Source organism: Sphaeramia orbicularis, chromosome 19, assembly GCF_902148855.1.
Source record: "Sphaeramia orbicularis chromosome 19, fSphaOr1.1, whole genome shotgun sequence".
Taxonomy (NCBI): Eukaryota; Metazoa; Chordata; class Actinopteri; order Kurtiformes; family Apogonidae; genus Sphaeramia; species Sphaeramia orbicularis.
In genome coordinates this window covers 14228983-14254624 of record NC_043975.1, presented here as the reverse complement: position 1 = coordinate 14254624, position 25642 = coordinate 14228983, and the positions used below count along the sequence as shown (strand labels likewise).

General features: G+C 35.7%; 1 long non-coding RNA gene across 1 annotated transcript; it reads right to left on the bottom strand.

The window, feature by feature from the left end:
* Positions 1–18476: 18476 nt before the first annotated feature.
* On the bottom strand, positions 18477–25352 carry LOC115410701 (uncharacterized). The gene is made up of 3 exons (XR_003934122.1): positions 25339–25352; positions 20110–20112; positions 18477–18644 (listed from the first exon to the last, which is right to left on the bottom strand). It is a non-coding gene; the product is annotated as an uncharacterized LOC115410701 (long non-coding RNA).
* Positions 25353–25642: the final 290 nt, after the last annotated feature.

Below are 25642 nucleotides of genomic sequence, written 5' to 3'. Positions count from 1 at the left end.
TGCGATCTGTGCTTCCCCATGAATACAAAGGTAGTGAATGTAATTTAGTTTGCAGTGTTTGTAGCGTTGAAAAATCACTTATGAAAACCCACCTGCGACATCTGCTTGAGCAGAAATTTCCTCATTACCGTGGAGAATCAATAGATGTCAATGTGAACACTTTTTTATTTATTTCAGACGACTTTATACAGAAAGTAGATGAGGTTGAATTTTTCTAAATAATTTGCAGAGGCAGTAGAAATGTCCATGCAAATAAAACCAATTATCATGATCCATTTCCACATTTGTGCTGGAAACAGTCATACGCAGCCTCCTTATGAAAGATTTATATATCAGTAATAGTGATGTGTGGATCAGCTATGATGCAATCCATCATCTACATGTTACTAACCTGAATTTATTATTTTGCCTCATTTAGAAACATACACCTGATCACACATATCCACATTTCTCCATGTGATGTAATGATGTAACATTATATTGAAGGTGCTGGTTCCAAAAAATAAAAGGTTAACTCACTTATTTAACCTTTATTTAACCAGGAAAAATCTCATGGTTTTTAAACATCTCTTTTGCAAGAGCACACTGGCTACTGTATTATTCCTGTGGGGAAATTCGGTCTCTGTATTTCACCCAACCTAATACACTCACACAGCACCTAGCATTAGCATTAGCTCATAGCACACTTCAGCCACTGAACATGCTCATGGACCAATTCCAGATCTTCATCAGCACCATGGTCATTAGTGGCTTTTCCATCTGTGCAAAACTTTACCGATATTTACTAAATGTCAAAAATACAGAAGTGTGTAATGTCAGTTTTTCCATTAAATCACAAATGCAATGATTTGTTTATTATAGTGAGATGATACAAGAAGTCTTTCCATTAACATGGCGACGAGCATAAATATTGTGTTGATTTATAGATATATTCATTATTATTATTATATGTTACCCCTCTATCTCTTACTAAATTACAAAATGATCCGGTTTCCTGGGACATATGACAAAGTAACATGACAACAGCAAAAACAATTTAGCTATGTTCGTAGCTTGTTGCTGCAGAAATGTGACTTCCTTATCATGATAGTACAACACATAGAGAATAGACTTTTTTCCTCATTAACAATTTATTATTTCACTCAGTCGTAATCAGTCCACTGTTGATAATAATTTAGATTTTTATGTTCTGTCCCAAGTGAATGTAACTACCACTGCCCATATTGTTTAGTTTCAACACAGTAATTAAGTGCTGTTGACATAATGTTCAGCCTTGATCTGTAAATTAGTCACAGAAAGCATATATTGTTGTGTTTTTTTTGCGTCAACCGAACTGGAAGCTTTAGTTATAATATGACATAATTACCCTTTCATTACAACCTGTCATCAATCAGGTATCAATCACAAATTAAGACTCATTCTAGTTGAATGTTTATTATATCCTGATGTCTTTTTTATATGATTCCATCTATTTGTTTATTTACTAAAACTGCGAGAAGAGCAAAATAAGGTCACTAAGACACCTGCAGTGATATGATAAATGTGTCTTTGTCTCAGATGGTCCAAACAGAATTGTGAGTAAAACATATTTTTGCCACCGGGTTGGACTGAGGAAAAGAACAGTCCTGCATGCTGTCTAAATTATAATGATGTGGCAGCTCCATAGGGCACTTTGTAACAGCTATTTAACTGAATGTACTGGCCTGTAAAAGCCAAATCAAAGTCTTTATAGTGGGAAGGTGGCCTTTGAGTAAAGTGCCAATTATATTAAATTGCTCCATTAACGGTAGCAGTCACATTTGTGTCGCGTTTCCATTTGGACATAACAGCTTACTTCTGCTCTCACCTTTCACACTGTATATTTGCAGAAGCGGTGGAATGAATGTAACTAAAGTAAATAAAAGTACTTCTACTCAACTGAGCACAAATCTGAAATGGGCATACTTTATTTGAGTACTTTGTTTATGTCACTCTTTGCTTTTCAGAAGTGAATATTCTGCTTTAACAGCTTTAGTTGCATTACAGATGACTATTTTTCACCTCCTTCCTGTCCAGTGAAAGCCATGAATCTCCAAATGTGATGATTTTGATGTTTTTATCAGTGGTCAGTATGCCTGTCTATCATCATTTTTTTCCTGAACCATAACTGAGAGACCGTTCACTATCTTGTCATTAAACATACCACAGTTTATCTATTATCTCAGTGGTGCATCTTGTCTGTCATGTCAATTATCATCTTTGCATTTTGAGAGCAGGACTTGGAAACATTCAGTTTTTTTTTTTCCAGTAAACTACCTGTAAACTAATTAACAATCTCTTTCATTAGTGTTCAGTAAGTCAGTAGTCAGTTTTCCATCAGACATATGCGCAAAACTTTACCGATATTTACTAAATGTCAAAAAAACAGAAGTGTGTAATAATGTTTTTCCATTAAATCACAAATGCAATGATTTGTTTATTTTCGCAAGATGACACAAGAAGTCATTCCATAAACATGGCGATGAACGTAAATATTGTGCTGATTTACAGATATATTCATTATTATCATATATTACCCCTCTATCTTGTACTAAATTAAAAAATGATTCAGTTTCCTGGTGCGTCCACACATACTGCACCGTGTTGCTTTTAAAACTCTTCTTCGCTTGTTTTAACGTCTGTCAACATCCGCTTTTTTTATTCACGTGACTCTAGTTGCGGAAAAAGGTCTTTTCATAGCAGTTTTGCATGGTAGACCAATTTCACTACGCCCGAAAAACCACCTCTTGCCAGCACAAAAACTTTTAATCAAAGAATGAGAGTTTTGGCGAAATTGTGGTTTTTCCATTAGGTAAATTTTTATGCACAAGTTATATTTGTGCAGTTTGAGGGTCAATGGATAAGTGACTACTGAAACTAAGCCAACAACAGTAATCAGTGTCCCCTTTGAATTTTTACTGGAGCTAAGGGGATATGCAGTCCTCTAATGGCATTTAGTAGAGTTACAGTATGTACATGAAAATAGTGGGACACATCATATCTACAGCAGGACTTCCATTTCTGTTGACAGATCATATTATGACAGATGTGTGATTTACTTCCTGAATGAAACCTGAAGAGACCAGAGAGTTGTGCTTTCAAATGATTATTTATGGACAGAAGGTGACAAATGTTTTTGAACTCTTGGTCACTGGAAACAATTAAAATAAGAAAAAAAAAAAAAAAAAATCAATGCCTTCTAAAGTTAATTAAGTATATTACAGAATATGTTGCCTTAATCGTAGCTGCCTAAACCCTATTGTAATATCTGTGTTGCCATGGTAACGCTATGCAACGCTTGTAACAATATACACATACTTAACATCCACGTACATGTAAGAATATCAACAAAAAGCACAACAAAATCAACTGTCAGACAACAGAACTCAATCCAAACAAAGAGCACTTAAATGGACAAATATCTAAACCAAGTTAGTTTATTATTCAAAGATAGTATGATAAATGGCTAAAAGACTCATAAACACTTCAGTTTTTAGAAATACTGGTTCATTGATATCGACTATTGGCCCAGATTAAGATATTTAGTGAAAAAGTAAGTCATTTCAAATATTTACGTATCAGTGAGTACAGCAGAATCCAAATTCTACATATTTTTTAGGTTCAATATTACAAGCTTGTTTATTTTTGCCGTCAAGGAATTCTACTCTCACACAATGAGAAAACAAACGTCAAAAATGTACATCCCTCTTGATGCCTGATCTCACCAACTCCAGACAAGCTGGTGTTGATTTACGTCTCTATCTTTGTTTGAAGCACAGCGTGATGGTGGCCCTTCAACCCCCATTTTCCAGAAGCTTAGACCCGGTTGTTTGATGAGAGCTTATCCCTCAGCTGACATATTATCGTTGGACAGGCCTCTGAGTGCGCCAAAAGAACAAGCTACGCAAAGGATTAGCCCGCACACTCGTGCTAATGCAGTCAAACTGTCAGAGAGATCAAAGCTACTCACTCCAGATTAGGACCAATTAAAGTAGGTGGCCCTACACAAATTAATAGCAGGAGCACTCACCTGTTAACAGGAGCCAAAACACCAAGAGGCTTTGTTCTCTCAGTTAAACAGTGGAAACATCTCAGTTGTTTACAGCTTCCATCAGGTCTACAGACCCTATAGAGCTCAGGTGTCAAACATACGGCCCATGGGCCAAAACCAGCCTACCAAAGGATCCAATCTGACATGTGAGAGGAATTTGTGTAATTCAAAAATTACACTGAAGATATTAACAATCAAGGATGTCAAAATCATTTTAATTCAGATTCCACATACGGACCAATATGAGCCAAAGTGGATTAGACCAGTAAAATACTATCACAATAACCTAGAAATAATGAAGTTTTAGTATAAATAAGTAAAATTACATGAAAATGTTTACATGTAGAAAATATCCTTTTACAAAAAATATGAATAATCCGAACAAATATGAACAACCTGAAATGACTTAAGAGAAGTCAGTGGAATTTTACCAGTATTCTGCCTGTTATTAAATGTTTTGTGTATTTGTAGATCCACTGTGATCTGTAAATGATAAACAGAGGCATAATATTGTTAAAATTGCACTTTTATTTCTTAAGACGTGTCAGGTTGTTCATATTTTTCAATGAAACTTTGTAGACATAAACATTATTATAATGTAATTTTAATTTTTTCCGCTGTTATTATTTTTATTGGGCTGAATGTTTCCCCTGAACTAAAATGAGTTGGATACCCCTGTTATAGAGTCTTTCAGGTTGTTTGTTTCTGGGGCTGGAATCCCACCTTTGACGCTTCTGTGGCATTGAGTGAATTTTATTCATCGTTACCAAATTCTGATATTTAAGGAGAAAATCTGCCAATATTTGTCACTGGTGGTCTAAAATAACATTACACAAACATGTTATTTCCAGTTAATTATTCATTAGATGCCACAGTCTAATGAATAACATTTTAATTATTGATATTATGTAAACAGACAGCTCCCAAGTTCCAGTTTTGATAAATAGGTGTATTTTTTAGGTGATGCACTGATGGCAAAATTCTTAAACACTGATTCTTATGACGTTTTGACTGATGTTACTACCTGCTTCATTATTCAACTTTTAAGTTTTTGTCATTTATCCCCCCGTTACCAAAGAAATCTCCACTGTCAATGTAAAAATAGTTAATATTTTTAAGCCTTTCAGCCCTTCATCACATTATAATTGAATGAACACAGATATGACACAACAGATAAATATCTACCACTTACATCAGTGAAAAAACATTCTATATGCTGGTACAAATGCTGGCCAATATCAGGAAATAACCAGTACCAATGCCCATCTGATATATTGGTGTATCTCAATATTTTTTTATGTTGGGATACTGCTTTGAATAATTAAAAAAATAAAACAAAACTGAAGAGCTTAAATATATATATAATACTGTATTTTTTGTTTTCTGAATTAGACGATGTTAAAATGTACAAGAAATTAAAAAAAAAAAAAGAAAAAGAAAAAAGCTATGATTAGCAAATGGACATGGATAAAAATTAACCTTTACTTTGGAAAACCATCATCCAAATGCTGCTAAATGTAAAACTGTGATTCTATGTACATGTTAATATGCACTGAGGTAGAAATACTAATTCCACAGTGTTAACATACTCTTATTTTAAATTTTTTGGACTTTATTGACACTTTAAATTTGCATTTTAAAGTTAAGTTTGTGTGGAAAAAAATGATGAATCCATTTTAACTGTACCATTTAATCGTCTGCAGTTGGTAACTCTAAATTCTGACTAAAAATGTGATATTTGTTTATTTTCTCACAATTTTTTCCACATTATTAGGACTTAATAAGTCAAGGATTTTGACTTTATACGTGGAATGTAATGCTTTTATATAGCATTTCACAAGTTTCAATTAATATTTTATATATGATGAATAATATATATCATGTAGATGTAGTATAGTAATTTCTAATTTTCTAACACTAACTCAAAATGGTTTCCATGTAATTTTGTTGTAATTTGTATATTGGAGTCTTACTGATTTTGTATATTATATTTGTGGTTAATATATCATGATCTTTATAGCCTAATATTTTGTTTTAGTACAAAAAATGATAACTCTGCATCTCAAAATGTAAAATTCATAACCAAAACTACACTTATAATATTGATTTATTTACAAAGAATGACTTTATATTTCATTGTTCATCCTTGAAACCTAAATGCTGGACTATTTTCCTGTTTCTTACCCCATCGGTCAAAGTTTTGACTCATGGTAGAATAAAACATTATAATTCTTGGACTTTTTCATTTCCATTTTACACTTCTTCTTTTTCCTGGTGTTAAAGAGCCTCCATACATTACTGGTGTTGACTGTTATAAAGATGTCTTTATTTCTGACCACTGCATACATGACCAGACTGCCTTTATCTGGGTCGTGTCATCTTATTAAGACGTAACAAGCGTAAGAAGTGTTTGTCCTGAACTCCAGCTGAACTCCCATGAATTATGATAACCATCTCACAGGCAACAATATCTGCTTTCAGGAAAGGAATAGAGAGATAGTGTCTGAAATGAAGAAAATAGCAGCACTTCTCCAGTGATTATATCACACATCATGGTGATTTACTTATCACGGCTGACTTCAGTGGATCTTTTGTTTTTCTGATCTACGATGGAGGAATGTTAGCCGATTTTTCTTCAGGGTTACACGCAAAAAGGTCAAATATAAATGTTAGTGCTTATTCAGAGAGGACATGTGGAGAGCAAAATATGTTGCGGTAATAAATCAGTAGTTGTTTAGACTTTAACTGTGAGTTGAGTCGTCTTTCCTTCATCTTCAGAATGTGTCTGAGGGGTGTCCTGCGACATTAGAATATTTCATCCTTTATTTAACCAGATAAAAACTCTTTTCTAAGAGAGACTTGGCTAACTTACAACAGCTAATGCAAACCAGTGAACAGAAAATAACAGCTTTTATTCAAGAATTTACATAATAGGCAGCTAAAATATGCCAAAAGCAAACAATTGCGAGATTGTGTGATGTTTTGATATGGAAAAGGAAAGTAAATCATTGCTAAATTTCCCATTTCTTATATTTTATGTATTCAGCGGCAAATGTGTGTTTAAAAATAAATGTGTGTGGCCTCTGAGCTATAAACCAGCCTCAGGATATTAAATGCTTACAGCAGTGTCATATTTATTTTAACTGATTGTGTAATTTACTGTTTAGTTTATTTATTTTTTTACTTATGGCCACTTTTACTAAGTTTTTTTCCCTTAACTTACCAGATTTTTTCCTCTCATTTAAAACTTAATTCCTAAATTTATTCTGACTTTTGTGTTTAAGCCTTTTCAGAAAACAATGGATCTGTAATCCAATTACAGATAAACAGAAAATTAGTTTGCAGGATGAAGTTATCACTGGTGTCAGTCTTTCCATAGGATGTGTTGACAGTAACTGAAGGATGGAAAATCACCAGACTTAAATTCTTAAGAGCTCTGTGTATAATCTGCTCTAAAACTGATAAGAAGTAAACCTTGATTTTGTTCTGTCGTAGCATCAGTATGAAGCAGTAGAGCTACACGCCTGCCATTTTGGACTGAAAACTGTTGCTTCTATAATTACATCACATGACCAATATCATCTAAAAAAGCCTCTCTGATGTCAAGAGACAATTTTGTCTAGTTTTTCCCCCATGAATATTGGTGAGTCAGATTTTCCCAATACAAATATTCCTTTTACCACATCCATTGCTTAAGGCAAGGTAAGGAGGTTCAAGGTTAATATCAGTGTTTGCTAACAGTTTTCTGTACAAAATTTTGCACAAACATCAGCCATTTTTTAGTAAACACATCCTCTCTCATTAAACCAAGCTGAACATCTTGGAGAATTTCATATCCCAAGAACTGTTTTCAAACTCAACACATACACATCTAAAGGTTACTGACCTACTTCAGAATTTAGCCCTTTCCACATTAATAGATATTTTTCTATTCAGGTGTTTTCTTCCATCATTTCCAAAAAAAACCCAAAACACTAAACACCTTTGTTCTGCAAAATATCTCAACACAAACTGAACACCTACGGATAATATTGAATACAGCAGATGTAGTGGTTTTAGTATTCTTTATATTATATTTTATGCAATCTACTCCAGCTCATGCATTGATTTATACTTATATGGTCAGAATTTGATGTTTCAGATGCATGGTCATCACGCAAAGCAATAACTGGCAAACGGGAATTGGGTGTGAAGGCATTATTTTCTCTTTTTCTCTATTTTTGTGTTCTTAAAGGAGTGATATTTTGCTTTTTTAAATGGAATTATGCATTTTAACAGATTTTCCTGTGATCTGCATAAACTGTAAATGCGATGCTTGGGTCTGAATTCTTCATTAATTCAACTCCACAGGTCCATCTTACACCCTATTTCTGAGTAATGACACGAAAAAGGTAATTTTGAGCGCTGGCCCTTTAAATGCAAATTAGCCACTTCAGGCCCCGCCCCCTCCACGTTGTTGTCATCTTTGCTTCTCTGTCCCCTTCAGCTACTTGTGTTCATTAATACAACCAACAACTGAACATTTTAGGTAATCGGCTCAAAGTTTGGACATATTTTCAATTTTTACTACAACCACTGCTGCTGACAAACAATTATGTCGTACTTGGAGAAATGTTCGTTGGGAGTCTTGACCTTATATATGCAGATGTCATGACGTAACTTTTTATAAAATGTAACAAATTAAGCAGGAATTAAAACGGGTCGTAGAAATCCACTAAATTTTTGCTGGAATGAATATAAAGATAGCTTTGCAGCACCTGGAGGGTTCAAATTCAAACTTTATGAACTGTTAGTGTCCCCAGATATACAAATAAATGTACCAAAGACTAATAAACGTGGGTTTAGCAAAATATGACCCCTTTAAATGTGGTGTATATTTGGATGGGAGGCCCAAACAAAGAAATGTCACTTTTGTAAAATATACGTATTAGTGTAAATGGGGTATTTACAGGGTTTGTCTTTGACTTGTGTACTAATCTTCCACCAAATTTTGTACAAAAAAAAAGACATAAAGCAGCAGTTTTTGTGTAATCGTGATAGAATGGACAAACAATGGTGATCATATTACTTTGTCAAAGGTAATAGATCTGAATAGACACTGATTACTCGTACTGTTTTTCAGCTCGTACACTTCAGTCACTTATTTTTAGACATGCACAATATATTGGCTGAACATCAGTATAACTAAATAAGATAAAATTTCACTGATGGCATTGGTCAAAGTTTGGGATTTATTTTATATCATAGGTTATTTCACACATTAGTACGGTTGAATTCACACTCAGTTAAACATATGTTGTATTAACTACTTGCAAATACTGGAATACTCTCTTTTACAAAGGGGACATGTTTTGCTTTCCCCGGGGAATAGCGATGAAATGTAACAAACCAAAGCATTCATATGAGTATTGGCCCAGAATTTCACATCCTGCCTTGTATTACTACAGATCCATGTGCAACACATCCCCTCATTTATTAATATGATGTTAAGATTATCCACCTAGCTGCCATTAGTCAATTAACCATGACGCTGTTGCCCTTCCACTGTTTTTCCTGTACACAAAAGCACTTCTCACTACTCTGATAGTCTAGTTGTTTGGTGATGATACTCGACACATTGTACATCATTTAATTGTTTTGTTTTTTTTTGTCTGTTTTTTTGTTTGTTTGTTTTTTAGCTTGTATTTGTAGTTATATTTATGTGTGGTCTATATTCTTAAACAATGCTTTTTAACTGCACTTCACTGTATGGCAGTCTGCCAGAGCACTTAGAAAAATAATGAAAAAAACTGACCAATAGAATTAATTGCCAACCAAACCATTAATGATGTCATAGAAAATCTTCAGATAATGTGTTTATTTAACTACATCTTCATTATAATTTTTTTCTTATAATACAGCTACTTAATTTTTAATGCCACTTTTTTATGGGTTGAGAAAAGTGGAAGTGAAATCACAGTAAAAACTAGATACAGATAATAACCAGAAAATATAATTTGATCCTGTATGAATATCTTTTTCTTTCTCCATTGACTTGTTTATAATGACACAACCCCTTAGATTAAATATATGAACCCTCATCCTCCAAATATTTACACACTGGAGGACACCGGTGAGTGGTCATCTGGTTTCATTTGTATTTGGGGCCATTTGGCCGATCTGCCATCCATCAGAAAAGGAGAAAAATATTCAGTACGCCGGGGACTCCGTTGGAAGGTGACTCGCCAGTCATGGGCACAAGGTAAAGATTAATCAAATGTTATGTGTACTATCACCAGCTGGCAGCAGCAGCCTCTAAGCCTTTGAGTGAGTAAGTCCACAGAGAGGCCTGTGGCACAGCTGAGTTTGTCTTGTAAAAGTGCAGCTGTCCAAGACATGACAGCTACAGCATTAGCAGGGCCATTAAGAGGTGTAGAACATTTCCAGGGAAACCATTTGAAAAATGACAACCCCCGGCACTGCTGAGATATTAATTATACGCAGCACCCATGGAAAATAAGCGAAAACAGTTGCTAAGACAAAAGACGCCTTGTTTTCTCACAAGATGCCTGTTTGTGCATCAAGCATTTAATAAGCAGCAAAAATAAGAAGGGGGGGATCATGAAGCTGCCAGCAGCAAACATTTCTAAAACATGGATGACTGGAGTAAAGACTAATTATCTGCCTACTTCTTCTTCAGAAATTAAATAAAAAATTCACAGCAAGGATTAGAGGTTATTCCTGTGGAAAACAGACTCTGATGCAGCTGTTTACTACAGGAGAAAAATTTGAAATTATTGCATTCTGGAATTCACACAGACTATAATGTAAAATAATCTTACCAAGCTCTAAACTAGAAAATGTGGTTTTTTTACAGACTAATTTGAACAATGTATTGTCACATGGTGTTCTTTGTGGAGTAGAAGAAAAGGAAATATATTTGTCACGTCATTTAAGTCCATTTCACACAGTGTCGGGAGAATAAGGTCTGGATCTGGCCCCATTTCAGCCAACGACAGGAAGTTATGAGTAAAAGGTTTTGTCATGTGTCATAGAATGGATTGGTTTGCGAATTTAGTGAGTCCAGTGGGTCAGGACATGACAAAGAGTCTGCTGTGGAAATATCACCACTTGTTTACCATGTTTGTTAGTACTGATACTGAATGTCAGATGCATCAGTGTGTTTGAAAGAGAAAAGAAGAAAAAAACAAGCGGGAATAATGGTCTAACAGCCATTACATCAGATTTTTTTTTTTTTTTTACTTTATCACATCACAAGATGATTGAGTTGTTGACACGCCTGCTTTGTTGGTGGAAATGGTCTGGACAGTCTCCTGCCCTGCTAATACATAAGACCTTCCAGCCAGTGTCTAGACATGTCCAATACAAGTCAACATGGATGTCTCCCACTCATGTATCTTATCACATACGACTGTCACATACACTGTCAAACCACAGCTCAAGTCTACATCAGGTGAAGGACACTTTGGGATAATTTCATATATAATTTCATCTTTAAATGTCATCATGTATTATATATTATACAGCTTTATTTGATCTGTCGGATTTCATTAATGTACTACATTGTCAGTTAAAACACTTACTAAATGCCTCACTTTTTTGCCTTTAGTTGTTTTCTTTATTTTGATTTACCATGGTGAATGCTACCTTTCAGAGGAAAATAAGGAAAATGCACAATATAAGTAGTAAATCACACAATCAAATACAACAGAGGTGTTTTTGCCTTTTATTTAATGAATAATTTAAAACCACAAACAAACCTTTGGTTCCTTCATCTTTCAGGCTGGACTAAAAATCAGCCACTAACCTTAAAAGAAATAATGACCATACGTCTATTCTGATTATTATTGATACTGGTTATGTGCAATATGTGCAAGAAAACAGTTTAATTCAAAGTTTATTCAATGTATAATGAAGGAAATGTCACCAAACGGGTGCACAGGAGTCAAGATTAGGGCATCCTTATCCTAATTTATTTCACTTATAGTTCAGTTAAAACTAATTATAATGTTAGTGAAGTACTGAACTGTAGGGTTTTTATAGATGATAATAACATGTACACTGAACAAAAATATAAACATCACTCCATTTTTCATGAGCTAAACTCAAAGATCTAAGACTTTTTCTACGTACACAAAAGGCCTATTTCTCTCAAAAATTGTTCACAAATCTGTCTAAATTTGTGTTAGTGAACACTTCTGCTTTGCCGAGATAATCCATCCACCTCACAGCTACACCTTTTAGGGTGGCCTTTTATTGTGGCCAGCCTCAGGCACACCTGTGCAATAATCCTTTTGTCTAATTAGCATCTGGGCAAAGGAGAAGCACTCACTAACACAGATTTAGACAGATTTGTGAACAATATTTGCGAGAAATAGGCCTTCTGTGTACATAGAAAAAGTCTTGGACCTTTGAGTTCCCCTCATGAAAAATGGGTCCACAAACAAAAGTGTTACATTTATATTTTGGTTCAGTGTAGTTTTCCTTGTATTGTGGCTTTAGAGACAACCGGGTTATTTTTCCATTTTCAACCTAGCATGACAGGCTACTTTTTTTTTTTTTCCACCTGTCTCAGCCCCTGAAGTAGAATTTAATAGGTGTATTTAACACAGTTATACTACAGGTTCAGTATGAAATTAGTACAATTGGAAGAATTTGCAAAAAAAATCCCAATAGCAGCGTGCATTTGAGGTAATAGTGCAATATTAAAAAAGAAAACAAACCCTCATATAAACAAAGACGCTTTTACTGTTGTATTTTGTATCAGGCCTATGAAAATCTGTGCAACGTAAAAGTATAAAATAACTGAAGTATTGTCTGTCTGTTCCTCATAAGCTGGTCCTCAACTTCTGTTTGTTAATCTTAGCGTGTCATGTTGCTAACTTGCTAACCGTTAGCATGTTATGGTTCCTGGATGAATTCATACAAGTGAAGTTTGCAGCATCACACTTGTTATCTACTGCACATTGTTATCTATATCATAATACTGGAAGGTCTCAGAGTGTGTGTGTGTGTGTGTGTGTGTGTTTGTTTGGGCATGATTCTGACAAATTGAGATGTTTTTTCCTGGCCAATTTGGTACCACAGTTGAAGAATAGTCCCATCTACACATTAAATATCTCGGCAAGTTGATAGGACCAATATTTTTGGAGATATTAGTCATTTTGAAATACAATTGCCTTACAATCGCAGAAGCGCAGTACCATGCTGCATGATGGGAAATGAAGTTAAAAACAGGAACGATGCAATTACTCCCGCAGTCCCGACATATTGGTATTAACATTGGCACCTGTGTGTACCTCGTGCATACAGAGTGGGGGGTATGGGGGAGTCCCGGTACTTACAGAGAACCCCCACCCAACCCCCCAGCTTACGAATCCCTCAACCCCTGTGTTACGAACTATTCACCCCCCCATGCACTTCATGTGTACCTGGGCATTAATGCTGTATATTAATTGTCATTTACATTCTAAACAATGATTTACCAAAAAATGCTTGTCACTACTTAAAACTACTACTACTTAAAATATAGACTATCATCTTTTCCCAAAAGTCCGCTCTCCCCAGCATAAAAACTACCACATCTAGAACCCGGGGTTCCCCAAGGGTCACATACGAGTCTAATTTTATCTGTCCGGCTTGATTTGGTTCATATGGATACACCTGTATTAATAAGACAGTCTCATGCTAACAGGTCATTGTTTGGCTAACAATAAACTCAGATTTCCCAGGTTGTTGTTGAAGACCTGGACCAGCCTACACCACCTTAACTTCATCCCCATCCCACACATCTAGGATGAACTGAAACAGCAAATCCCTGCAGCCAAGTTCCAAAATTTCGTGAAAAGCGTGTCTATAAATTTAATAAACACTGTAGAAAGTGCAGAAGAAAGACTCACTGACAGCTTCAATATACACTATCATTACTTCCCTTGAAGCTGCTTATAAACTGCTACAAACCTGTAGAGTCTGAATGCAGGAGATTTACAGTTTCCTTTCTTATATTCATCCTGTCATAGTATTGATCGCTCTTTGGCTATTAATCCTCCTGATGCTGCTCGCTGTTCCCAGAGTATCTAGGAAAGCAAAACATAAAGTGCTTGTCAGGTAAAACTGATAAAATAAAAGTTCAGGTGTGCAGATTATAAAGTTGACGCAGATATTTTTTAGAAAAAGATGAGTCATTTTATTGCAAATCGCCTCATAGAGATGATTTGTGGGTTTTTGTGACGGTATAAAAGGCGACAAGTGGAGGTCACGAGGATGTCGGCTTCATTTTATCCCCGCGTCGGCTTATGGAGACACTATTTCCATCACAGAATAAAGATTAAACTGTTTACATATGGGATATTTTCATCCCTTTATGCAGAAAGCAGCTTCATAATGAGTAATTCTGCTTATAGTGTTAATTGGGGATTAATTTGCCATGTATTCACCAAGTTGGAGGCATTAACTGGGATCCAACAAGGTGCCTCCTAATTAAAACCGCAAGTCCCTGAGAGTGTATAATTCCCATAAGAATGCAGTCCATAATTGGTCATAACTAAACCCTGCGCGGAGTTGATTACAGTGATGGTGGTGAGCCTGGTCAGACGAGTTTAAACTCTCCAACTATTGCACATATTGGAGCTATTCCCTGCTTTCTTCTCAAGGGAATGAGAGGAACTGATGATGGCCACATAATGTCTGTTCACAGAGCCTCATAAATAAAGAGCTGCCCCTGAGTGCAAACTATGTTTATTATCGCCGCCTGAACCTTCGTGCCAGCCCTTGGAGTTACTTATGCAGATAAATGCAGCACCATTCATCATCACTTCTATTCATAAATAGCCAATAACTCATCTCCCCCCATATGGAAGATTAGACCTTGGAAATGTGACTTAAGCACGGGAAGTATTCAGTCCATGAAAAACATGAGCGATCACACACGCAGCCATCTCCCCTTTACTCATTATATCTTATTCTACATGTCATTTCCTTGCTCAGCTATCATCCACGAGGCCCATAAAGAATCGTACGAGGAGCTTCTCGGTGCTGTGCTGACTGAGAGCAGATGAGGTGTTTTTTTTTTTTTTTTTTTCCACTGTAGTGTGCTGGTTTGCAGAGAAGAGGCCACAGAGGTGCACAGACTGATGAGAAGGGATGATATATGTAGCGCCTGTGTCCCAGCTCTCCTCTGGCCCATTGTCATTAATCACGGCCATTAGGCTCCCCCTCCGCCGCCGCTCGCCTTGTCTGCGCCCAGCCATCACAGCCTCCCTTTTGTCTCATATCCATAAAGGGAAAGGCCGTATACTTTCACCTCGCCTCCCACCGCACAAATGCAGGGATGCTAAAAAGGGTGGTAGCATGTGTCCTGGGGAATTTAAAGTTATAATTTAGCTCATTTTACAGTGTCTTGCACCACTGCAGCAGCGGTGTTTAATTTGGAGGTTTATTATACTGCAGATGTTGGAGGTATTTGGGCAATTACACATCTTTCTGAGCTTCAGCACATTGAGGTAAAATAATGGATGCTACGTGAAAATGCCAAGTCTCAGCGTTAATTTTCTGTACATCAATAAATAAAGATCTGCTTGTGAAACACCTAGTGGCCACATTTTAAAGGACATAATCCAAGAAATGTGGATAAAGGAGTAGCACAGAAGTCATGGCTCTGTACTAGTTTGATACAAAAAAAAGCAACAAATTCAGAAGGTTACAGTTGTTTTTATTTACTATGAAAAGACAGTAGAGCAAGACCCCATTCCACCTATGTTTTTTTGTAGCTTCACCTAGTGTTGCATTTTCAGATTTATGTCCACACTTAGATCTGTAATAGGTCTAGCTCTATCCTCTATTTTGGAATATAGTTAAAGTTATCTGGGTTTTTTGGCTAGCATTTGTGAAATGTTGGCTGGTTGTGGTATGTGAATGGCTGAATCCATACAAAAGTAAATGGTATATCATCTTCAAAACTTGCCATTTTCAGGGTGTAGTTGCATGTTGGAAGTTTTTGTTCTTTCATGTAGCGAGGAAGACTCTCAATGTGATAATGCACTAATAGAATCCCCTCTACAACAGAACTATTGACCCTTATTCTGGCAGAGTACTTCTAACAAGTCGCTTTTCCATTGACCCTCAAATTGCGTAACTATAACCTGCTCATAAAATTTACCTAATGGAAAAATGGAAATTTAGCCAAAAGTCTCATTTTTCGATTAAAAGTTTTTGCGCTGGAAAGAGGTAGTTTTTTGGGTGTAGTGCAAATGGTATATCACACAAAACTGCAATGGAAAGACCTTTTTTCACAACTAGAGAACTAGAGAATTAAAAAAAACGGATGTTGACGGACGTTACAACAAGCAAAGAAGAATCGGAAGAAGAAGAATCATTTTATAATTTAGTACGGGATAGAGGGGTAACATATAATAATAATTATGTGTATGTATAGTAGGGATGCAAAGGTACAGGTTATCCAAGGTTTGGTACATATTGCAGTTCTTGAGTCATGGTTCACGGTAGGCTGCAGTTCGGATGCAGAAACTGGCTGGAGCCCAGTTGTGCATCGAATGTAACTGGGAGCTGGTGGAGAACTTTAAGGTTCATTTATGCTTGCTTTATGTACATAAAAAACTACGTCCATTTCCAGCGTTGTCATATGTCACTGCTTTCATCCCTCCATGTGTCCTGTATATTGGAATGAGCATTTCTCAATCAGTCCACCAGAGGGCGCCGCTCTTGATTAACATACTGGCCAAATACCGCGAAGAAGAGTAAAGTTTTTTGAAATGAAGAAGAAAGTCAATATAATAACAAACATGGCAACGACAGAGATTTTGCTAATGTTGATACTAATGTTTATATTGAGAAGAGTAGTTGTCATGGATATGTCCGCAGTTTTTCCACTAACTCACACATTTGCTCTTTGAAAAGTTTCGCTATTTATCCGCTATTGGAAATGATTCTGCTCAAATCTCAACACTGCCTCCACAGTTCCTGGTAATACTGCCTAGGTACTGACGCGCAAGCTCTCAGAAAACAGACAGAATTACATACAGAATGTACACAGGGGACAGACAGAATGCTCCGTCCATATTTGTCTGCGTCTTTAACGTAGAGAATAAATGAGTCCTTACTCGGAACTGGATTCGAGTTTTGCTTAAGTCAAATGGGCTGGGTGCAGGGCACAGCCGGGTTCTGCATCCAGTTCCAATCAATGACAGTACAATTCAGTTCATCAGTCATCTTGCAAAGCACTAATATAAATGGGAATTGTCCGGAAATGTCATTTGAAAATGACAAATGATCCATACTGCAATACATGCTTGTTTTGAACCACTAGGGGCGTACCGATCAGTATGATGTGTACTGTTGCACCTGTAATGTATAGAATGTGTATGTTATTACAAGTGTTGTATAGTGTTGCCATGGCAACATGGACGGAAACCAGGCTTAATATGCTACAGAACACAAAACGAATAAGCTGAAAATAGTCTCTTAATGTAATAAACTGAAAAAGTAAATACAACAATAGTCATTTAAAACCAATTTAAGTTCTTTCATATCACCCCTCCTAAATCATAAAACAGAGGAATACAGCCATAACCATTTCATTAATCTGCAACTTCATTCTGAAAACATTTACATTTTGTACTGTTACAGTTAAATGTGATCATCGAAGTCACACGTATGTTCTCCAGTTCCTGTGTTAGCTTGGCATGTTGCTAATTTGCTAATGTGTATGACTTAAGGTGTACAGGTGTAACTCTTCACACATTATGTTCTTCATTATGCCCTTAAATCATTCTACTGTTCTCTCACCACATATTCTCTGTGAGCGACTGCATGCTCTCAACTCTAACATCCATACTAGGATGATTTAGGACAAATACATGTGCTGCCACCGCTGGGAAATGACTAAATTTCCCACAGATGTGTAATAGGATTAAATGATTTTTTAAGGTCAGCTTCACTGTGACATTGTAATGTTCGACACAAACACTTTTTTGGCCATTATTCTCTATAAAAATAGTTTCTGAGTGAAAACAGCATGTGTGTCATTCAGCTTCCATTACACCAACAAATACATGGAACACCATTTATAAAAGCTGCAGTGATTGATTTTTTAGATTTTTTTTTTTTTTTTTTTTTTTAAAGCCTCTGCATCTGCAACCTCCAGTATTATTCAGGGTTTGAAGTCCAACATTAACTTGGTTTGTCCCACTGTTTGTTGTCATTTTTATGTTGTTTGTAAAATGAAGGTCATGTGGAGGGAAGAGTCATTAAAAAAAAGGATTTGTAGGGTATAAGTTTCATATTCTCCGACGATGTCAATCACAATATGTCGATTTGTGTCCAGTTGTGTTAAACTGTCATGAAGGTGAAACAGCAACAACTTCAGCGCTCAGCTTAAGTTTCCTTAAGTGTTGGTTGTGGTTGTGGAAGTGTATTCTTTACATGATATGGATTTGTCCACAACGCTGGTCCAGTCCATCTCCGAAGGGTATCCATGCTGACTTTCATCTACTGCAGGTCATACACTGATTTATACATCTGGGTTTGATGTTTCAGGGGCAGCTTCATTACACAAAAACTTAATAGACTTGAACAAAATGTGGTGTGGTGACATTGTTTTCAATCTCTGAACACATGGATACATACAAACTGGAATGTTCACTTAGAAATCTCAGTTTTTATAGCATAAAATGATATTTTTGTGTGATCTAGAGGCCCAAATGTAAACAAAAGTGTCAGTTTTGTAAAATATCCACCTTAGTGTAGATGAGACATTATACAGTCACAGAAAAAAAAATATTAGACCATCAAAAGTCATCAAAAACAATGGTTATGCAATCAAGTCCTAACTCCTGTGTGTATCATGTGACTAAAACAGACAGAAAAGAAAACATGGAATGCCTAAAAGCACTATTTTTGTCCGTATAATGCCATAGCTATTGATGTAAGGACTTAAATGATTTTGATTATTATCAAGAAAACCATGGAAAATGGATAGATATCAGCTCTGAAATTAAACTCTTATGAGCTATTTTTGTTGTTATCATTATATTCGTCCAAACAAATGTTCCTTTAGTTGTACCAGGCATTAAAATGACAAGAAACTGAAGAAATCAAGGGTGGTCTAATAATTTTTTCCACGACTGTACATCTAATCCTTGCCTTTGCTTTTAGAAAATCTACCATGACACATAATTTGGCCAATGACGAATGTTTTCATACAGTTATGGGGGTTAAATACAGGGTTGACAGTTCTAATTACTGATTGCTGATTAGACTCTGTCAGACACGACTCTACTGCTTTGTCAGGGGTGTCAAACTCTGTCTAGTTCAGGGGCCACATACTGTACATCACAGTGTGATCTCAAATGGGTCATACCAGTAAAAAAAATAGGCACGATAACCTATAAATTATAATCCAAATTCTTCTGTTTTTTTAATGTGAAAAAAATAAAACTACATTATGAAAATGTGAAAAACCTGAACAACCTAAAGAAGAAAAGTAAGTGCAATTACAATAATATTATGTCTCAGCATATTATTAACACAGTGGATCTGCCGATACACAAAATATTTCGTAACAGATATAATATTGGTACAATTTAACTTGTCTTAAGAGCTTCATGTTTGTTCAGGTTATTCACATTTTATCATGAAACGATATTTTGTAAATGTGTTTTTTTTTTTTTTTTTTTTCACAATAAACCTAGAAGAAAATTTGGAGTTGACATTTATAGGTTATTATGCTGTTATCTTACTTGACGTCACATTGGGGAGTATGTGGCCCCTGAACTAAATGAGTTTGACACCAGTGACTGTTAATATCATCAGTGTAGGACACCTCTGACCTATATGTACAATTAGTGTTTGGATTTGGACTGAAAGGAGAGAGGTGCAGATAGAAGGTTATGATTAGGGTCAAAGTCTTTTTTTCCCACAGATTTTTGCTCCTTCAGCTCTGAACTTCATATATCAGGTGCATGAGTCTGGACAAACATGGATGTATCCTGCAACTTGCCTATGTGGTGGTGGCTTAAACCAACAAGCTGTAATTCTAGTTAAGGTGATTCATTTGTGTTGGAGCCCATCCTCACTAGCCACTTTTTAGCTCAATAGCCAATAAGCCATGAGCTGTTGGGAAGGTGCTGTGTCTGGCATTGACTTCGTCTTGGTTGTTGTCTTTGTCGTCGTCATCATGTTTGTTAGCAAGTTCTTCAGACATCATCTCCGACAAAACTACTGGTTGGATTCATTTCAAATTTTATATGTAACTTCCTTAGGATAATTTCTACAAAGTTAGCTCACAGTTTCGAGAAATTTAGATTTTTGCATTTTTTATGAATTTTTGAAATATAAAAAAAATTGCCTTTACTTACAATGGGTCATATTTTGATGGCATATAACATGTAAATGGTTACAGATATCAATATAGTTACTATTGAGCACTGATAGGAAGTCATATATGGACTTTCATTTGAGTCCATGACCTTTGACCTAGAGTGACCTTAAAGGGTCAAACTCAAGGTCACTAATGTCGAGATTTGAACAGTCTACTTCTCCAAAACTACTGGTTTGCTTCATCGACTGTTTAACTAATTATTTGACTCTTTGCTTATTTTCATTGTGTTTTTTATCAGTTCAACAAATTCTGTAAAGCCCTGTGAGGGGACCTTGTTGTGATATTGGTCTCTACAAATAAAATTGAATTGATCTGATTAATTAAAAAAAAAAAAAAAATTAGCTTCCTTAGGAAAATGTCTACAAATTCTGTTCACATTTTCTGAGAAATTTTAGATTTTTAAATTTCTGACAAATTTTTGAAATATTAAAAAAAAGCCTTTACTTATAATGGGCCATATTTTGATGGCATATAACATGGAAATGCTTAGGGATATCAAAATAATTATCGAGCACTCATAGGAAGTCATATAAGTCATATATGGACTTTAATTTGGGTCCATGACCTTTGACCTTGAGTGATGTTAAAGGGTCAAACTCAAGGTCACCAGTGTCTAGATTTCAACTATCTACTTCTCCAAAACTACTGGTCGGATTAATTTCAGTTTTTTTGTAGCTTCCTTGGGGAAATTCCTACAAATTTTGTTCACATTTTTGAGAAATTTAGATTTTTCAATTTCTGAGAAATTTTTTGAAATATAAAAAATTTCCCTGTACTTATATATTATATATATTTTGATGGCATATAACATGGAAATGCTTAGACATATCAAATTAATTACTATCAAGCACTGATAGGAAGTCATATATGGACTTTAATTTAATTAGTTGAGTTCTCTTCCAGTGAAAGTACCACCCACTTCTCATGGAAGATTGATCTCCTGCATCAAGACCACAGGACTCTAACAAAGCACCAGAACCTGACAACCTCGCAAATTCAAGTTGTTATTGATTCTTGACAGAACATGCCAGTGACCTACAGGGCCATTGGTCCTATTTTTCATCATGTTATTGTTTTCCCGTCCTGCATATTTCTGTCTTTTTTAAACCTTCCACACTGGCTCTTTTCCATCTAAGAAATAAGCAGAATGGTTTTAATCTCAGCCCTCGTTGTGCACATTATCGCGGTGTTGTCTCTGGCAGCTAATCTACAGTCTGCAGCGCTCTCCTCTCTCCAGTCTCCACGTCGTTAAGTCCCCCCTCCATCCTCCGTGTCATCAAACCCAAGAGGTCTGATATGATAATATGTGTGAACTGAAATGTGAAAGCAATTCATATCACTTTCCAAGGGCTTTGAATGTTTGATTTGCATAACTAGAGAAAATGATATTAGATGGGCATATTGATTTAATTTCATCCTAGAGCGCTGTTAATTATGGTATCATAAAAGTGTCATCTCTTTATTATGGGGTTCAGAATGGGGGTTGATGGCTGGTGTTGGCGAAGTACTCGCATTGCTATGGGAATGCTATCATCATGACATTGTTTAGCATAATTTTACATTATGAGCCCGGGTCACGATACACCAAAGATACTGTTGTTTTTTTTTTTCCACTGTTATCACTCAGTCAGAGTTCTTTAAAGGCTCTGCTGTATCTGTTCGTCCTTTTTTGTTTGATATTGTCTAATGGATGATCTGGTTTGACTCTTTTTGATTTAACAGTTTTACATGCTTTACATCATATGACCAGATACTGCGCTTTCTTTCATGATGATGAGGAACATGTGTCTCACATGTGGCTTTTGGATAGATTTTCTTGTATGGGATTGTGGTCCAGAATTATATTAGTTGACCTTTTTATTCTGTTTTTCAGTGTAGTTTTAGTTTTATTGAGTGATTTCAGTGGATTATTAAGGGAAGCCTTGATTTATAGAAGCTAATAAATGTTACATGAAAGAATACGTGACATTATTAGAAGTAAAGATTTTATTCTTATAGAAAGTGAGGCACTAACAAAACTAAAAATAAAGCTGTTTGAATGTACAGCTCTGTTTTGTTTTACTTATGGATCGACTTATATGGTTACTCTCAGGGCTGATGTTGATTATTCGAGCTTAAGGAGAAAAATAACCAATAACTGGTACAAAAAAAAAGTACAATATGTAAATTTTTGCAGTATCTTTGAACTGTTGACTGTCAAAGCAAATAAAATACAATAATCCAGTCAAATGCTGTATTGCACTGGAGAAATACTGGTGAATAAATACATTTTTCATTACAGTGTTTATAGGACTTAAAATTTATGTATTGTGCCATATATGGAATAAAAAAAAAACTGTATTATAAAAATGTGAATCAGTGTATGTGAACTTTCTTTTGTTATTGGTTTTAGCTAGATTTGATTTCATTATTTAAATTTTATTTTTAGGAAAGGAAGAAAGTAAAGTAATCCAACAATATCTTGTATCGAAACTGGAGAAATACTATTACATAAATAAATGTTCTTTTTTTTTTATTACAGTATTTATAGGACTTAAAAGTCATGAATTGTATCTTATATAGAATTAAAAAATTACAGATTATCATAAAAATTTTAATTTCAAATCTGATAATCAATATATCTGTATTGTAACTATATTGTTTCTTGCCATTCTTATTATTTTTTTATCTGTTTTTAATTTTGTTTTGTTTAACTATAATTACCCTGGCACCAGTAGCACTTACTGAGTAGAACCAGCTGAATTCAGATCTTCACAAATGGATTCCCCAAGTGCAATTTATCTAAATGAACAGTGATCATTATTCTAGATCTACCCCATCCTTAATGCTAGAACACTATTGAGCAGATATCTCTTTAAACACAGCAAATAGGTGGTCTGGACTGAAGGAAGGCTGAGCGCATTCATTACATCTCCTCCCTTCTCTTACTTTTTTTTTTTTTTTTTTTTACTTCAGCAACACAAAGCAGTGCATAATGTGCAATCTGATAAGTGTTCTCAGCCCCCTCCGTGCTGCTCTATACATCACTGGCCGGCTCAGCTGTGGTTTAGGAGAGGGGAACTCTGGGATTGGTGTGGCTGAAGTTGATGAATAGGCCTGTGAGGGTGAGAAACTCCAGGGCCAAGCTGTAGGTCCATCCCCGTGGCATGTGATGCTGATTGGCTTTGTCCTGTGCGGCCGCTCTGGAGAAGCGGACATTAAGATTAAGTGATGCTGTCGTGTCGAGGAGCAGTGCACTGCATCATCCTGGGGAAGAGACAGCTGCGGTGGTTAATCCTTCATCACTAGGGGAGCGCTGCCAGAGCAGAGATATACAGCCAAAGATAACCCTCCATAACTTCTGCTAAAGATCAGAAACTTTGAGTTCGCATCCATCTGTCCTCGATCCTCACTTAAAAATGAGAAACGAGCAGACGTGGCGCGGCAGACAGCGGAAAACAAATGGAGCAAATAACATCAAGATGAGGTGAATGTTTTAGTGGTAGTTTTAGGGGTAATCCGTCTCTTAACGAGTAAAAACCGGTCATTGTGCTGCACATACTGTAGCTTCTGTGAGAGGAGGCTGAAGAAACAAGGGCAAACAAACAGAAACCCATTTACACCGCTTCTGCAATCGCTCTCGTGTCAGTAGCTAACGGACAGAAGTGTACTTTATCACACATTCTGGGCTGTGGGAATTCCCAGTAGATGGAAAATCTAGTTTAAACAGAAAAAAAAAAGCCACTCAGGGCAGAGCCAAAGTGGTCTGTATTTATGTGTCTGCATGTGGCGTCAGCATATTTTAGATTGCTGGGTTTGCATGTTTGTTGTTGGTTTGATGTAGCTGTCATGATGTGATGGATGAACATCATCATGTAAATAGTAAAAGCAGAGCTCCTAGAGAGGACAGACATGTTATTTTGCTCAAGATGGCCTGAAAAGACATTATACGAGGATCAGTCTCTTTCTATCATTTCAGCTTCTGCCAGTGGTTTAATATAACATCTACTGTTATTCGAGTACTGTACTTAAACACAATATCACTGAGATCCTTGAGTATTTTTACTTCATACAGCTTTATTCATATATTCTACTACACCACAGAGTCAAAAACTGTTCTCTTAACCCCACTATGTTTGTCTTACAGTGCGCAGCATTTCTAAGATATGATGATTTATTATAAATTACAGCAGTTCATTCAAGTTCAGATGCAACGATTAATCAGTTTGTTGACAGAAAATTAATCTGTGGCTCATTTTAGTCATTTTTCATGTTAACACTTGGGAGTTTCAGCTAGTGAAAAGGAAGATTTGCATGCTTTTCTTTCCAGTTGCAGTGTTTTTTTTGGTTTTGTTTTTTTTTTTAATATTATTTTGAGGTTTGGACAAAACTAACTGATTGTGTCACTATGTACAGATGTTTTTATTCACATTTTCAAATGGAAACACAGAGAATTTGACAAAACAAAAAATTTGGTATGCATACAGGTGAAAAATTTGGTGTACTGGTAAAATGGAAACGTGAATGTGTGCAGTGGAAACAGACTCAGTGAATTATTACAAATTAAACAAACAGGAATTCTATATTATGTAATCGAAATAGCTACAAAACACATCCATGTCTAAAGAGCTGCAGAAACAAGTGTTATATTATACAAAAGCTTTGGGGGAGTTAATAAGATAACTTTAAGGTTTTTGTCTAAAAATGACCAGGTAGGATGTGACTGTATGAAATACTACATGTGAAAAGCTGTAGCTTCGTAAACACAGTTCTGTCTGTGTTGCCATAGTAATGCTACATAATACTTTTAGCAATAGACACATAGTAACCAGAAGAACATCAGTTAAAAGTGCAACAAAACCAGTTCTCGTAAACAGCTCAAACAAGCACTTACAGTAAATGTGCAAATATCACAAACAAGCTAACAATCCAAGACCAGTGCATGGTATTAATAATTTAATAAAACAACAGACCAATGAGACAAACTTTGCAGCGCTAAGCTAACACATGCTAAGCTAAGCAGAGCTAACAGTATAAGTATTATTTGTCTGCACACTAAGATTCACTGAATGAGCCAAAGAAGAGCAAAAATAAAGACTGTATTATGAGTGAATATTATTTTTTTCTTGCCTTTGTTGTTTTCTGATCATAACTTGGTTTTATATGAATGAAGCTTCTGTTATGAGCTAATATATTAC